Below are 17431 nucleotides of genomic sequence, written 5' to 3'. Positions count from 1 at the left end.
GAGCCCAGACATGAGTCTCAATCCCAGAACCCTGAGATCATGACCTGAGCCACCAGGTGCCCCTGCTTTTTTTCTTTTATTCTATTTTATAGTCTTTCAATAATAACTGAATCTTTTAGGTATGTATTTCTTTGATCTTTCATAGAGGTTTAGAGAAGGAGAAGTAAATGTATTTGCTATGAAGTCACCTTGGTAGGGAGTTTGTGTTCTTTTTTAATAGGTGAATTTATTAATCTCCATTATGTTTCAAGAGCCACTCACTATTTCCTGCTCTGTTTGGATTGTAATTGTGTTGCTTCAAAGTTCTAACCACCAATATGATATTATTTGGAAGTAGGGCCTTTGAGATATAATTAGATTAAATGAGGTCATGAGGATAGGGGCTTTATCATAGGATTAGTGCCCTCAAAAGAAGAGATACTACAATACCCCCCCTCCACCCTGACATGGAAGACACAGCATGAAGGCAGCTGTCCAAAGCCATGAAGAAGGCTATTACTAGAACAATCTCCAGCCATGCTGGTACCTTGATCTTACACTTCCCATCTGCCAGGACTGTGAGAAATATCTGTCTATAGTTTAAGCCTTTTATTCTATAGTATTCTGTTACAACAGCCCAAGCTGACTAATACACACTTCATGCATTCTTGGTTGTTGTTTTTTTAAAAGATTTTATTGATTTATTTGACAGAAATTGAGAAAGAACACGAGCAGGGGGAGCAGCAGGGAAAGGGAGAAGCAGACTCCCTCCCCGCTGAGCAGAAAGCCTGATGCGAAGCTGGATCCCAGGACCCTGGGATCAGGACCTGAGCCAAAGTTAGAACGTTTAATTGACTGGTAGCACTTCCTTATCTACAAAGTGCTTCCATAAGCTATCAGTTAAATCCCCAACAGCCTTGAAACCTAGATCTTTTAATTTACCATTTTACAAAGAAGAGAAATCAGGCTTTAAATCACTTATCCAAATGAGAAATATTGGTAGGTAATGGAGTCAAGATTCAAGCCGGAATCAGATTCTAAATATCACTGTGCCACCCTATTTCCTCACTGGGGAGATCAGTGATGTACTGCGTTGTTTCCCCCGCCCCCTTGCACTCTCATTGAATGGCTTCTTGAATATCAGGTTAGACTCCTTCTAGGGTGACACAAAATCTACCATACACATGTTTCTCTCAAACCATTTACAAAAGCCAGTTCTACTTTCAAAAAGACTCCCCCTAAACATGCAAGAAATCCCAGAATGCTCTGCTTCCCACTGTCCCTCTTCTTTCAAAGTGGGAAGTCTAGGAGTTATGGAAAAGGTGCCAAAATCACTCCTGGGGGGAGATGACGGCAGGTATCCTAAGAAAGTGAAGCCAGGTCAGCACAACAGTCTGATTGCTAGATTAGCTTTTTAACTCCAGAAAGGTCCAAACAACTCTAGAGATTGAGGATAGAGACCAAGGGAGGCAGTCTGGGGACAAAAACGGGTGCAGGCTTTGATGAATAGGGTTCATGTCTTGTCCTCCTTTGACAAACTGAGTAATCCTGCTCAATTCTGCTGTTGGATTAGAGTCTAGGTTTTATCTGCAAAATAACCTGTTGCATGTGGCACGGGGTAGATGGGGAGGGGCCTATAATGCTACAAAATATCAAAAGCACTCAATTCAGTGTCAAGAGCATCGATGGTATTCTATAATATTATGTCCAATTATATACAAGACAATTCATCTGAAACTAATCTTTGCACCCATTTATAATTCCATCATCTAAAAATATGCTGGACTATGATTTTTTAAAAGGTGTTTTAGGGATGTCTGGCTGGATCAGTCACTCGAGCATGGAACTTGTTCTCTGTGTTATGGGTTCAAGTCCCACATGCGGCAGAGAGTTCACCTAAAAATAAAAAAAATCTTAAAAAGCTATATTTTAATGTTACTGGCACAGTGATGTAAATAATGTCGAACTATATGCTTTGACTTGAGAAACCCATGCCTGCACTGAACAAATTAGTCCACTGAGTAACTATTTACAGAGCATTTATTTCTGCTCAAGGCTGGGGAAAAACACAAGTATCTTTTTGGTCCTCATAGAGTTTATATTTTATTTACACTTCCACTTAATGGTCTACATAAAACGCGGATGCACTTTTTAGAAAATCTGGCCATTTGTAAGTCAGAATTTACTTTTAACTTTGGTATAAACTTGCCTTGACAATTCTCACTCCCACGAGTAAAACAAGGCAAGAGATATGTTTGGCAGAGCAACTATTTATGTCCTGTCTTCTGTGTTGCCAGGGTGATGGCAGCAATATTGAAAACATTGGAGGTGGTTGTTTTATTGGCAAGGATCCTGACTTTCACTTCCAAATGGAAGGACTGTAAAAAGCAAAATGTAGGCTGGGGTGTAGGCAGTGGACCGGCCATGCCTGGACATCGACTAGATGAATGGATTATTGGTGATTAACCAAATGTGGGTGCCATGTAATACTAATAGGCAGTATTTTTATAATAATATTTTAAAACAGAGTATTTGTGATCAGCTCAAATATTTGGGTTTTGTTTTTTTTTTGAAAAGCTAAAACCATATCTTTGTATGCTTTCCAATGTTAGTTATGTTTTTTGCCTACATTTCTCTACCTCTTCCTTCTTTCAGTGGGAAACAACTCAAAAGGTACGCTGTGCTTTTGATGTCTCTTTTAACTAAGAATTGAAGTGTTACCACAGTCCAAGTTCAGCTTCTAAAGAATTTTTTAAACATACTGATTATGTACTTTAAAGGGAATAAATTTATGTAGCAATACAGAAAAGAGAAAGTCATCTATTAGGTCAGCTGGATTTTGTGTCTTACTTGAAAGCATCACATTTAAGCAGATTCGTGGACTGGGGTCAACTGGTGACTTTTCCCTCCCTCACCAACTTCACGAAATCCATCTCTTAACTTCAAGTCAGCTAGGACATTGACACTGAATGAAACACAACAATAACAAAACTTCCTTGTGAGGTGTTGTGAGTTGACCCTAGCAAACTTCATGTCTTCCTCCCCATAGCTGGGGGAGACATAGACAGTGTGTGGAGACAGAGATGGAGATAAACCAAGACTACATTTCTTCGATTTCTGTGGTGCTAGTTGTTTGTTTGTTTTTAAGGTTTCAAGTGTACTTTACTTCTTCATTTGCGCTACCATGAGTAGTAAGAGTAGCTTAAATGACAAGTTGGCTTTGGTACAATTCTGTGTTATGGCAACTATAATGGTTACTGATGTTTTCACTACTTTGAGGTGACTCCACCAACAGGGGACAGGTTCCATTCTACTCCAATCTGTGTGATGTTAAACATCCACACAACAACACAGTAAGTTGTTCTTCTGGCTGGTGTGGCATTAGCATATTTGTCGAGAAAATCCAGTGAGTATTTCATGTGGCTCTGTCTTGCCATAATTTGCTCAATGCTTCTATTCCTGAGATCCTTAGTATATTTCTGGCCGAGGGAAACATCATGAAGGTGTGATAGGATTGCATTTGCAGCTGCTAGTGTATTGCATTGCAAGAAGCCCTGGTAGGAACTCAAATGCTCTTCTCAGAAACTTCTAGATTCAGCTTGTAGAATCAGTTTATTGTAAAGGATACATTTCAGGAAAAGCCAAATGGAAGAGATGCACAGAATAAAGAATGGGGGTGGGGAGAGCTTCCACGCCCTCTCTGGGGGGGCACCCCATCCTAGTACATCAACGTGTTCACTAACTTGGAAGCTCCACTGCTGGGTTTCTTGCTCCTTACTAGGTTTTGTGAATTACATGCCATGATGTGATAGTTGAAAAGCAGGAATAATAAGGAGATATTTTGTATGTTTGACCTGTTTGGTTTCTGTTGGTAATCAGTCATACTGACATGGATTTCTTTTCTGCATCAGTTTTAAAACTTGTCTGCAGAGTTTTAGTGTCTATTTTCTAGCTTCGTGGGTTTCGAGAAACATTTTAGAGCCAGCTCTAGAGGCCCAATATGGAGCTCACTTCTCCAACTCTTCCAGCAATGTTAAAATTACCTAATCCTCTGTTAAGTTACTTTCTACTCAAAACACTGAAACTAGTTTTGGTTTTCTATACTAACGTGGTCTGATATATGTCTCATATCCTTCTCTTTTTAAAACTTCAATACCTAACCACTCCCTATGGGAAGTTATCCAAATAATTAGCATCACATTGAAGGGGATATATTATGATGAATTCCTCACAATTCTAGATGTATCTTTTATTTTTCCATAGAATATGCTCTCTTCTTTCCCAAATTCATTTACTTACAATCCAGGATAGTTAGCACACATACGTTTCCTTTTATTTCTCTCCCCTTCAATTTTTTTATTGCCCTCTACCTTTCTTCAAATTCTCATTCCAATCCTACACTTACATGATAAACCTCCTCTGATCATTTAACCAGAATTAATCTTTTTCTTTCATAGCTAAACTAATCTAGTACTGTATTTCTTTTAGAGCATGGGAACCTCTCCAAGACTTGAACAGTGATTATTCTATCCTCCAACTTGCATCATCTATTTACCCAAAATTTATCAAAGACTTAACCAATGAGCAAAGTCACTGAGGTAGGCACTGGAAATACGAAAATACAGTTTCTGTCTTAATGAACTTTATGTCTTATTATGCTAGATGATCATTAAACAAATAAACCCAACATAAATATGTAAGTGTCAACTCCGGTAAGTTCTATAAAGAAGAACATTGTGTGCCTATTCAAGAGAGCTTATGTGGTTTGAGAGTGAGGGAAAGCAGAGCATCACTGGCCATGATACATAAAGGATGCTCCGATGCCCAGTGGAGTGAGGAAGAACATCAGCAACATGGCGCATCAGCAAGGCTTTTGCTAACCTAACACTCAATAAGGAAATGGAGTCCCTGCTTCCATCTAGGGAGACTTCATCTCTGAGTGATTTTAATGGAGCCTCCCTCTCACTTTGTTTTGCAGGTGGAGGAACGACTTTTTTCTGTATCGAATTACTCTCTGCAAAGGACACCCTTCCCTTACCACAGGGCTCACCACACCCATGCCGTCAACTCTGTCTCTTCTACTTCTCAGTTTTTTACACATTCTCTCATCTCTCTTTCACACACACACACACACGGTGGGGGAGGGGATAGTTGTATGAATTATGGACAAAATAATGCATTTATTGCTAATATATTTACCAGGGGTCAGGTACTTTTATATTCATTTACATCTACATTGGCCCTTAATCTTCATGACAGCTGAATGAAATAGGTATTTAAAAAGGAAGACCTTGCAGCACAGAAAATAGTGAGTACTTACTAAATACTAGATATAAGTACCATTGAGCATTGACTATGTGCTAGGTAGAACTGTTTAAGGACTCCTCTCATAATTACTATGGTTCCCATTTTCCTGAGGGCCGGACAGGTGGGGAGACCAGCTTCCACCTGGTTCCTCAGCTGTGTGACTAGGTTTGGATCCGAAGCGGGCTGAGTCATTGCTGTGTTGTGCTATCACTAGTCTGCCGCCTTACGGGGCTAGTTCTGATCCCTTGGTGAATTCTGCAGAGAGGATTCTGACATCCATTTGGGGGTTATCTCTTTAGAAAGTGGGAGCTTGGTACTTCTTTGTTCTCAGCTTTGGGATCTAGTCACCAATCATGAGATGACCAGAAAATTCCCATTCACCATCCTGTCATACATGCAAAATGCCTTCCATCTTTCAACACACTTCTTCTGTCTCTTCTAGGATAATATGTGCTGAAAAATGCACACAATTTAATATTAACAGTAATTAAAATATAATTAGGGTTTACATTGCTTCAAATGTCATGTGACCTCAGCCTATATGCCTTGTGAATAATGCATTATTTTGGCTAATGCACAGTATCATTTATTTCTGCTGCTTTGGATCGGTGAGAACTAAACTACACTAAAAAGATGTAGTTAATATATATTCACCAAGAATGAAAAAGAAAATAGCACCCAGATCATTTTCCTAGTGGGGAGACCAGCGCAATGAACAAATTAGAGACGTGACATGTAGAGAACTGGTCTTGCTACTCTCAGATTCTTTGACATTACATGAAAATGTAGAAGCAGGTTTTTCAACAGGTCCTGGCTTGAACTCTAAGGGTGCCTCTGGAAGAATATTGGGGTGTCAGTAAACACCTCAAAATTCTATGCAAAATTTCTATTTGTGTACATGTACTTTTTCCTAGGGAAAGAGTCCATAGCTTTTACCAAATTTCCAGAATAGTTTCACAAAAAGGTGAAGAAACACTGGTGCAGGGGCACCTGCATGGCCCCGTCGGTAGAGTGCGCAACCCTTGAATTTGGGGTTGTGAGTTCCAGCTCCACGTTGGGTATAACGATTACTTAAAAATAAAATCTTGGGACACCTGGGTGGCTTAGTGGGTTAAAGCCTCTGCCTTCGGCTCAGGTCATGATCCCAGGGTCCTGGGATCGAGCCCCACATCGGGCTCTCTGCTCTGCAGGGAGCCTGCTTCCTCCTCTCTCTCTGCCTGCCTCTCTGCCTAGTTGTGATTTCTCTCTGTCAAATAAATAGAATATTAAAAATAAAATAAAATAAAATAAAAAAATAAATAAAATAAATAAAAATAAAATCTTAAAAAAAAAAGAAAGAAAAAGAAAAAAAAAAAAAACACCGATGCAGGTATAGTGATGAAATTATCAATGCTAAGTAGATCTAAGAGAATATGTTCTATTTTTTTAAAAGATTTTATTTATTTATTTGACAGACAGAGATCACAAGTAGGCAGAGAGGCAGGCAGAGAGAGAGGAAGGGAAGCAGGCTCCCTGCTGAGCAAAGAGCCCGATGTGGGGCTCGATCCCAGGACCCCAGGATCATGACCTGAGCCGAAAGCAGAGGCTTTAACACACTGAGCCACCCAGGCGCCCCGAGAATATGTTCTATTTATAATTATAAAAAAAACCTCACTCATCATTCCCTATTAAATAAAAAAAGACCCATGATTTTAAAGACAGACTAAACAAACCACTAAAATAAGCATTGATTAATATGACTCTGCCCTGGATGAAGTAAAAATGGGCCTCAGGCAGATCAATACCCGGGAACTGATTTCCTGGCAACAAACTTTCTCTTGTATCATCAGCTCATTTTACCCTTTTTTCTTATATCTTCATTTTTATTTGAGGTCATAACAAGTGAGATAAAGTTCAGGTGCCCAATATTTTTTCAAGCTTAAATGTTCTGGTAACTAAAAAGTCATAAAGACTAATTCCCCCTTCCACCCTCTAATTCCAGAAGGCACAATTATTTGGGTACAGTAGATTATAGTAGAATAATCTGACGGACTGCCATCATTACCACGCAAAATGGCTACTTCTGCCTTAGGTAATGTTAGAAGGTCACCTGATAATCATACTGGGTTTAAGAGATTATTTTGTTATCTACTAATTTGTATAAATCTAGAAAAGTAGATCTGTGTGATTTAGAGTCAAAAGCAAAAAAAGGTAAAAGTAATATGTGTGTGTGTGTATGTGTGTATATGTGTGTGTATATATAAATACCTGAGATAAGAGATAATTTTTTCAACAATTTTATACAAAGTTAATTTCCAGTTTGGCAGATGGCACACTTATTTCAAGAATTATTTTACTTAGTAAGATGAATAGACCAACTTAGACAATACGCTGGAACATATATACTAACATTAGCCTTACCTCGGAATAATCTCCCAGCATTTGCTTGTACTATATGACACTAAAAATGTCTTCCAAGCAAAACCCAGCCTCATAGATACAAAGAACAGATTGGTAGTTACCAGAAAGATGGGGGGGTCGGGGCAAGATGGGTAGGAGATTCAGAAGTTCCAACTCTGAGTTATGAAATAGGTTATGGGGATGTAATGTACAGGATAGGGAGTATAGGCAATAATATTGTAGGATCTTTGTAGATCCTTACAATTTGCTTACCAGATTTACTGGTAAATGGTAAATGGTAAATGGTAAATGGTGCTGACCATTTTGCATTGCATACTTACGTCAAACCACTGTGTTGTACACCTAAAAGTAATACTGCACCCCAATTAACCTCAATAATAAAAATGTCTTCAAATTGTATAATTACTGACCCTTATAGTACAACTTCCTCCAAAAATCCTAAAATTAAAAGATTTTCCACAGGAGAGACTACCCGGAAGGGACATATCTGCAAGAAAAAATGGACTTCAAAAACAAAATAAAATAAACATCACGCCAAAGAGGATTGGGAAGCAGAAATGTGGGAAAAGTAGGATAATGGTTGTTGGTGGCAGACTCTGCTTGCTGTCTTCTGACCCTGTTCTTTCATCATCTTGATAGATGACTGGGTTGCATTTGTCCTGGTCTCTTGTAGTTGGATGTCATCCTATGATTGATTTATCTCAAGTGGATTGACTGAAAGTACTATGTGTCCACTTCCAGGCCTACCTAAATTTGCAGACCTCCACACTTTTTCCTCCTTCTATTTAAAGTGATCCTGAATGAAGACGACATAAATGCCCTACAGACACAGCTTTTAACCCTTAACCCAAGGATTACCACTAGATGGAATGCAGCCTACCTATGAAATTTGGATGGTGAAAAATTGATCTTCATTTTTTATTAATTTAGGGTTTTCTTCTGTTGAAAATTTAGACAATAAACCATGGAATTAATAGTCCTTGTGGTTTTGGCAAATACAGAAATCAGATATTCTCAAATCGTATTACAGCCATTGCAAATATCTTAAAATACAGTGTGTGTTCCCAATTGCTTCAAAATTATGGCATTTATAGCTATAATGTAGGCTTTTAAAGTCTCAAAGAAGCATACATTTATATATTTTGATTATGGCATTTCAGTGTTATTTGATTCCTTTTTAACCTGAAGCATTTTATTCATTCAGTCAACTTTACACATAAACATTATCCATAAACATACTGAGTTATTGAATTACTATGCTTTACATCTGAAACTAATGTAACATTGCATACCAGCTATGTTTCGATTCAAAATTAAAAGAAAAACTTATTTTTAAGACTTAAAATAAGAATTTTTATATAGAAATAGAGTACCAATGTTTTGATATAATAAAATGCCTATATAAACTTTAAACTGTTAGCTGTAAAAGCTAAACAAAGTAATAATAACTTTTGAGTATATTATGCTCAGAAATACACGAAACAGTGCAGAACACTGAACCTAATGATTGAAAAGTCCAAACAAGGCAACAGTCAACAAAAAGGTATATCTCTTACAACTTATCAGCAGTCACTGTGAACCCTGATGAGTTTAAGTGCCTGTTCTCTGGGCAAACAATACTTCAAACCCATATATACAATCTGTTAATCCTATAAAAATTTTACTTCTTCCTGTTTCTCTCATGCACTCACTTCCCTGATCGGTTTACAGTCCACAACCAAACTTTAATCGTCCTCTTTCATATACCACAAATCTCTTCCATTTCTTGTATTCTCTACCTCTACCGCTGTCAGTTTGAGTAGAAGAAAAACATGTCACCCTACTCATCACTCTCATTTAAACTTCATGACTGCTAACTTCAAGTGGGCTCTTGGAGCCACATGAGCAATACTATTATCCCACATTCTGAATCTATTTGGTCTTCTACTCTCAGTATCTGTGATTCTTGATCATGGAGTTTTGAAGAGACACCATCTTTTCCCAGTCTCGCCCAATCTATACGTGTACCATCATCAACACTCTATTCTCAACCTTCACTTTTTTGATTCTGCACGTCTGTGCTCCTTTAGAAAGCCACATTCTCCACTTGAACATCAGATTTCACTTCCTCTGCCCGCTCAGGGACATGGTTCATTTAATTGGCCTCTGTATTGTTCATTCTCATGGCCATAGGTAATATGCTGTGATTTCTCCCATTGTTTAAAAAAAAAAAACTCAACCCCACATTTCTCTGTCTTATTTCTTTTTGTTTTTATAAAACTCTTGGTGGTTGCCTACCTTTTCTGTTTTCAATTCCTTTCTCTTTTTTCTCTTGGATCCATTCAAAATAGCTTTTGCCCAAAACCGCCCTCCATCAAGAGACTTATCAAGGTCACTGGTGACTTACTTCCATACTGGTAAATACAACAGTCAGTTCTCAATCCACATCTTACTCTGCCTATGAGTAACATCTGCCATAGATGGTGACTCTTTTCTTGTGTGAAACATTTCCAGCATTTGCAGGACAAAATTCACTCCTGGTTCTTTTCCAATCCCCATCACCAACCAAACTCCCTTACTCTTTTGCTGTTTTTTTTTTTTCTTTTCTCCAGACATAATATTGGAAAACTCCAGGTCTCAGGCACTGTCCCCTTATGTTTTTTATCTTGCTCACACTCCCTTAAAGACTCTGAGCACCATATATTTAACTGACATTTATATCTTTAGCCCATACTTGTCTCTGAACCCCAGGCTCATATATAAATCTCAAACTGAATAAAGTGAACTCATGATCTTTCTCTCTCAACATGCTACACCTGCAGTTTTCCTCATGTTGAGAGTAGAGGAATGGCAACTTGATTTTTCAGTTTTTCAGAACAAAAGCACTGGACTCACCCTTGCTTGATTCTTTTTCTCAAACATTTTCATCTGAATGTTGTAAGCCTTGTCTGTCTTAGCTTCAAAATACAAAAATCTCACCATCTTTCTGCTAAAACATGGTCCAGGGCACCATCCTCACTTACCTGGATTACTCTGAGTCTTTTGACTAGTCGCCCTACTTGTCTGCCTTGTCCAACTTCAGTTAATTCTCCTTACTTTCTTGTTGAGCCTGTTATATGTCTGTAAAATACAATGAGTACAATTTGTTGGTTTCATTTACAGTAAAATCAAGATCTCTTATCATCATCTGTAAGTCTCATATGATCCACAGCCTCTCTGACTTTGTTTCTTACACTGCCCCTCATGACCCTTCTCCATCCATCTACTGTGCCCTCGCCATTTCTCATCCTTACCTCAGAGCCTGTAACTGTTTCCTTTTCCTGGATGCTCTTCCCCCAGGGTTCCATTTAACATTCTTGGTCATCAGCTCAAGGGTCACCTTCTCAGGGAAGCCTTTCCTAGTCATTCTGTTTAAAATTTACCCTACCCTTACCTCTACACTTCTTTGCCCTTCCGGGCTTCCACTTTCTCCTTAACTTTTCTTGCCTTCCAACATATGATGTAATATCCTTTATTTAATAGTTTTCTCCTCCCATGACAATGTGAGCTTCACGAGGATAGAGATTTTTGTCTGCTATGCTCTCTCACTTAAAGGTACGAACACACAGTAGGTATTCAGCAAGCTTTAACTCCTATTGTAATTTCTGTTATGACTGACTGAATTACTTATTAATATAATTTTGCTGTGGCTATGTAGAGAAGAGAGAAATCAGTTTTATAATTTATATGAATTGGAAAGTGAATGGGAACATTTGATTGTATTAATAGGACTTATTTTCTAAGGCATCTTTTATTTCTCCAGGATAGGTTAAATTGGCTCCATTAAAAATTTTTTTTTCAATTTTAGTTCAAAAACAGTACGAATTTCACCTTTGCAAACCCAATATTTAATGAGGTTTCATATATCTATAAGATGGAATGTGTACGATGACCATAGGGTATAAATTGGATGGCTAACATATATTCGATACTTGTTTTAAAAAATTTTAAATATATATACAAAAGAATATATATAATGTTCATCATAGTTAAAAAAGAGAGAGAGAAATGCCCTACCCATGATGAATCTTAAGAAATAGACTATTTCAATGTTTGAAGACCCTATGTGCCTTTCCCCAGTAACTCTCCTTCCCTGCCTCTAAGGAGTAAACACAAGAAGTTGTGTTCATCATTCTTTGATATACAGTTTGCCATATATGTTTACTTCCATAAACATGTTTTCTTTTCCTTGATTCTGAAATCTATTTTAATGTAATAAATACTTTGGCTTTCCTCTGTAATTTTCTTTGCATACCCAATGTCATGTTCCTGAGATGAACCAATGTGAATTTGCTGCATTCTAACTCATTTAAAATCATGATCTTATGAACATTCCTTGAGGACCATATATTCAAACATTTTATTAGGCATCATGGTTTTCTTTTCAAAGAAGTTATAGATCACTCTCAACTCCTGTGTAATCACTGTTTCACATCCTTGCTATTATTAGATATTACCAGTTTCTACTTTGCTTTAGTGAATGTGGAATGATGCTACGAATTTAACTCACTTATTCTTGATTACTAAGAAAGTAGACACTTATAGTGAAATTGAAAAGCTGTTAAATATAGTTGCATTTTTTAGCCCTCCTTAAGAAATTGTAGCACTTTTAGTATTAATTTGCTGGAACCGTTTCATAATGTCCCTATATTGCCTCTTCAAATAATTTGTGTTTTTTATTTAACCCCTTGATCCATTTGAAATTATTCTGTATATGCGAAGATGAGTTCTATCACAGGCCATTAACCAAATAATCAATTCTTACTTTACTTACATGCTTTCTATACATCTTCAGGTATATCTATGGGCTTTTTATTCTGTTCCTTGGGTACCGTCACCAATACAATACTTTCTTATTAGTGTAACTTTAAAATGGTCATAATGTCTGATAGAACTCATCTTTCCAGTTTCTATACCTCTTTCAGTAATGAATTAGTTATTTTGATCCACTTCATTTTCCACATATATTTCAGAGCAGATTAGTGGATTTTAAAGAAAATTCCATTTTAAAATTGCAGCCTGTCACAATTCCATCCCCACTATTTTTATTCATTGAGTTGCCTCTACTTTTTGTTCATAGTAGAGTATCACCTTCTATCATATTATGAAGTTTATGTATACATATGCCTATTGTTATTTTACTTCCCTATCACCTACCCATCTCCTACCCGATAGATTGTAAACTCAGAACTGATAAAGGTATTTTTGGATTTGTTCATTTGTACATCTCAAGCACCTAAAACAGTAGATGCTTAGGCAAAGATAGGTACTCAGTACATATTTGCTGAATGAACAAATTTAACTTGAATTTATGACTCAACCAGGAGAGCTGACATCTTTTTTTTTTTTTTTATTGGTCAGATTTTGTTTATCTATTTGAGAGAAAGTATGAGTGAGAGAGCAGAAGCAGGGGAAGCAGCGGGCGGGGGGGGGGGGGGGGAGGGGGGAAGCCGACTTCCCGCTGAGCAGGGAGCCTGATCTGGGGCTTAATTCCAGAACTCTGGGATTAGGACCTTAGCCAAAGGTAGACGTTTAACCAACTGAGGCACCCAGGCATCCAGATAGCTTTCTAACAGTAATTTTTAAAAAATGTATGGATATAGTGTCTTTCCATTTATCTAGATCATCCCTAAAAGATTTCGATAAAGTTGCAAGTTTCCTACATGAAGTTTTTATACAACTTTGTTACATTTATTTTTGTGTGTGTGTGTAACTTATACATTTATCATTGACACTTGCTTTGGATTTAATAGTATTGTCTATTTTCTCTAGTAAAATGTAAGTATAATTCTATTTTATACAAATATGTATATTTTTAGTACAAAGTTGAATATAACATCTGTGTAAAATATTTTCTCTCATTTCTTGAAGGATAATTTTCACACGGTAACACTTATCCCTTTAAATGCATAGTCTAGTGAACTGTGGTAAATATATAGTAGCCAGTACCAAAATCAAGATACTGACAACTTCCCATTACTCCAAAAAGTCCATTTGAGCCTCACTGCAATCAATTCTACTCCCCTAAACCCAGCCTCTGGCAAACGCTGATCCATTTTCTGTCATTAATGTTTGGTCTTTTCTAGAATGTCATATAAATAGAATCATACAGTATATATGGTCTTTTGTGTCTGGCTTGGTTCTTCAGTTAATGCATTTGTAACTCATTCATATTTTTGCATATTTTAGGAGGTCTTTCCTTTGTTTATTTACTTATTTATTTAATTTTTTGGGAGGTCTGTCCTTTTAATTATGGATAGCATCACATTGTAGGGATGTAATGTAATTTGTTAACCCACTCACCTTTTGATGGACATTTGAATCATTTTCTGAATTGTAGCTCTTATGAATAAAGCTGCTGTGAACATTCACTGAATGGATTTTGTGTAGACAAAAATTGTCATTCATCTCAGATAAATTTCTAGTGGAACTGATGGAAAAGTAAGAAATTTTCTAATTTTATAAGACATTCCAAACTTTTCCAAAGTGTGCCATTTTATTCATTCCCACCATCAGATTAACATAATTTTGGTTACACTACATTTTCATCAGCTCTTGGTATTAAGAGTCTTACTTTTCTCCATTCTGGAGGGTAGGTAGTATTATCTCGTTATGATTTTTTTTTAAAGATTTTATTTATTTATTTGACAGACAGAGATCATAGGTAGGCAGAGAGGCAGCCAGAGAGAGAGGAGGGGAAGCTGGCTCCCTGCTGAGTAGAGAGCCTGATGCGGGGCTCGATCCCAGGACCCTGGGACCATGACCTGGGCCGAAGGCAGAGGCTTTAACCCACTGAGCCACCCAGGTGCCCCTATCTCGTTATGATTTTAATTTACATTTCCCTAATGATTAATCATGTTGACCATCTTTCCATGTTTTAATTTGTCATTTATAACTACTCTCAAAATGTCTTTTTAAATCTTTTGCCAATTTTTAAATCAAGTTTTTGTTTTACTATTGAACTGTGAAGATTAGTTATATATTTTGGATACAAGTCCTATTCTCCCTAGCTCTACAGTATCCTTGAAAATCATCAGCATCACAACCACAGATTTTATGATAAAACAACAACCTTATAGACACTAGTGGGGGTAGGATGATTTTGTGACTTCTCAGAAAGCCCATCCTCAGAAAATTATCATTATGTAAATGGTCTTGTATTCCCTTGGAAAATACCTGTTTACAGAGTACTGTCACTATTTGACCCAACACAGAGCTCACTTGCAGGATACATCTGATAGAGAACTTGTATCCAGAATGCATAAAAAACTTACACCTCAACAAGAAGGCGAAGAATAAGCAAATGAAATTTGGAAAAAGTATCTGAATAGATCTCTGCTCAAAGATGACACACAAGTAGCCAGTAAGCATGTGAAAAGATGCTTGGCATTATTCATTAGGGAAATACAAATGAAAACCACAGTGAAATAGTCACTGCACACCTACAAAGACACCTATCACCAGTAACATATATGGTAAGTATTGACAAAATTGTGGAGAAATGGAATCCTCATACATTGCTGGTAGGAATGTAAAAAGGTGCAGCTACTTTGGAAAACAGCTTGATAATATCTCAAAATGTTAAATAAATATGGTGTCACCATATAACCCAGCAATTCCACTCCCAGGTATATACGTAAGTTAAATAAAAACATGTATCCACATCAAAGCTTGTATGTAAATGTTCATAGCAGCGTTATCCTTCACAGCCAAAATGTGGAAACAACTCAAATGTCCATTAACTTCAGAATGGATAACCAGAATGTGGGAGATCCATACAATGAAATATTATTCAGTAGTAGAAAGAAATGAAATACTGATTCATGTGAACACTGAATCATCCCAGAAAACATTGTGCTAAGCAAAGTAGCAATCATCAAAGACCACATATTACGTGGTCACATTTATACGAAAATACTCTGAGTAGGCAAATCTGTACCAGCAAAATACATCAGTGGTTGCATGGGGGTAGTGGTGACGGGTGGGAATGTAGAGTAACTCCTAACAGGTTCTTTCTGGGCTGATAAAAATGTTCCTAAATTAGGTTGTGTTGATGGTTACATAACTCTGTGAATATACTAAAAATAACAAAATTGTTTCCTTCAACACATACACATAGGATGATAAACCATTTTGACAGATCAGAAAAATTAGAAAGTGTGATAATCCTGCCAAGTTTGGGGGATCACAGAGCAATGGGAACTCTCACTCACTCCTGGTAGAAGGACACATTCGGGTCGTCAGTTTGAAAAACATTCTGTGTTTACCCAGCAGTTGCGGAGCAGAGAAACTATTGTGCACACATACCAGAAACCATGCCGTCCTTAAGAGCCCTGTTCTTAAAGGTAAACATGGAAAACAGAGTGAATAAATACAATATAACATCTTCCCACAAATACCATTCCTCTGTGTAAACAACCTCACACGTGAATACAGCTGATTATTTACTAAATAATTAAATAAGAAATTAAGTAACAAGGACTGATTGAATAGTTCTAGAAAGCTCAATAGCAGAAAAGAACATTCTTGTGGAGAAATATGTGATAAAAATATAAAGAAAAACAAATGAAAGGCGAATGTAAAATTCTGGTTAGTGTTTTTCTCTCTGGGCAGGAAGAAGGACACAGCACACTTCCAAGGTTGTGACAATGCGGTACATGTCATCCTTAATTAAATCCCCTGGGACAAGCCTCATTGTTTATTAAATACCTGGCCAAGAAGTGGGAGCAAAGAGGCAATCTGGGAGCAAAGAATCTTCGCAAAATGACAAATTCTTAAAAACTGCCTCCAAAAAGCCTATTTCCCAAATGCTAAGCTTGTCTCTCTAAATGTATATAAGTATGTTTAATGTATATATGTATGTTAAATATAAGATTATGTGTATAGTTTTGTTATATAATTTTATTACTATGTATCATTTTATATTATATACCTATCTGAATATATGAAGTACATATACATATATGAATATGTACGTAACACACATATATTTGAAAAGAAATGAAATCTCGGATGTATTTTTTGAGCAAAATTGTTTATGTTGAGAGCATTTTCTTTTTTGTTGTTAAGGGCATTTGAATTAGCATCATTTAACTATTTTACTGAAAAAAACAAAAATGTTTCAAACTTAAATGCTGAAAGCAAGGAGACTTATTATGCAATTTTCTATTAGACCTTCAAAGTATTTTTATTCCCTCTCTTGTCTTTTAGTAGCTAAATATTTTTCATTATATATCATATCATTAGTGATTTTTATCTCTTATCTGGTGGCAGGGAATTTTTATCCTTACATATGGACTTTCGTGTTTTCACATTAAAAATCACACTTGGTGAGATTTTATTTCTCTCAAGTAAAGCACAAAAGGGGAAAGATCAGTCTCTAACAGAACAATGCAGTGAAACCGTAGCTGAAAAGTATCTGGCAGAAGCAGAAGCTCATCTCGGAGAGCTAAAGGTTACCTCTTCTCACCAAGCTGTCTATTCTCCACCACTGACGTGACTGAAAAATAACTTTATTTTTTTTTAATTTTTATTTATTTTTTTAAAAGATTTTATTTACTTATTTGACAAAGAGAGATCACAAGTAGGCAGAGAGGCAGGAGGGGGGTGGGGGGGAGCAGGCTCCTTACTAAGCAGAGAGCCCAATGCGGGACTCGATCCCAGGACGCTGAGATAATGATCTGAGCTGAAGGCAGAGGCTTAACCCGCTGAGCCACCCAGGCACCCC

At 37.0% G+C, this 17431-nt stretch overlaps 1 pseudogene; it reads right to left on the bottom strand.

Annotated features, from left to right (window-relative positions):
• Positions 1-3233: 3233 nt before the first annotated feature.
• LOC123951434 lies at positions 3234-3478 on the bottom strand (annotated as a pseudogene).
• Between the last annotated feature and the right edge of the window lie 13953 nt (positions 3479-17431).

This window comes from Meles meles, chromosome 10, assembly GCF_922984935.1.
Source record: "Meles meles chromosome 10, mMelMel3.1 paternal haplotype, whole genome shotgun sequence".
Classification (NCBI taxonomy): Eukaryota; Metazoa; Chordata; class Mammalia; order Carnivora; family Mustelidae; genus Meles; species Meles meles.
Note: the sequence above shows the minus strand (reverse complement) of the source record. Positions and strands in the feature narration are given on the sequence as shown.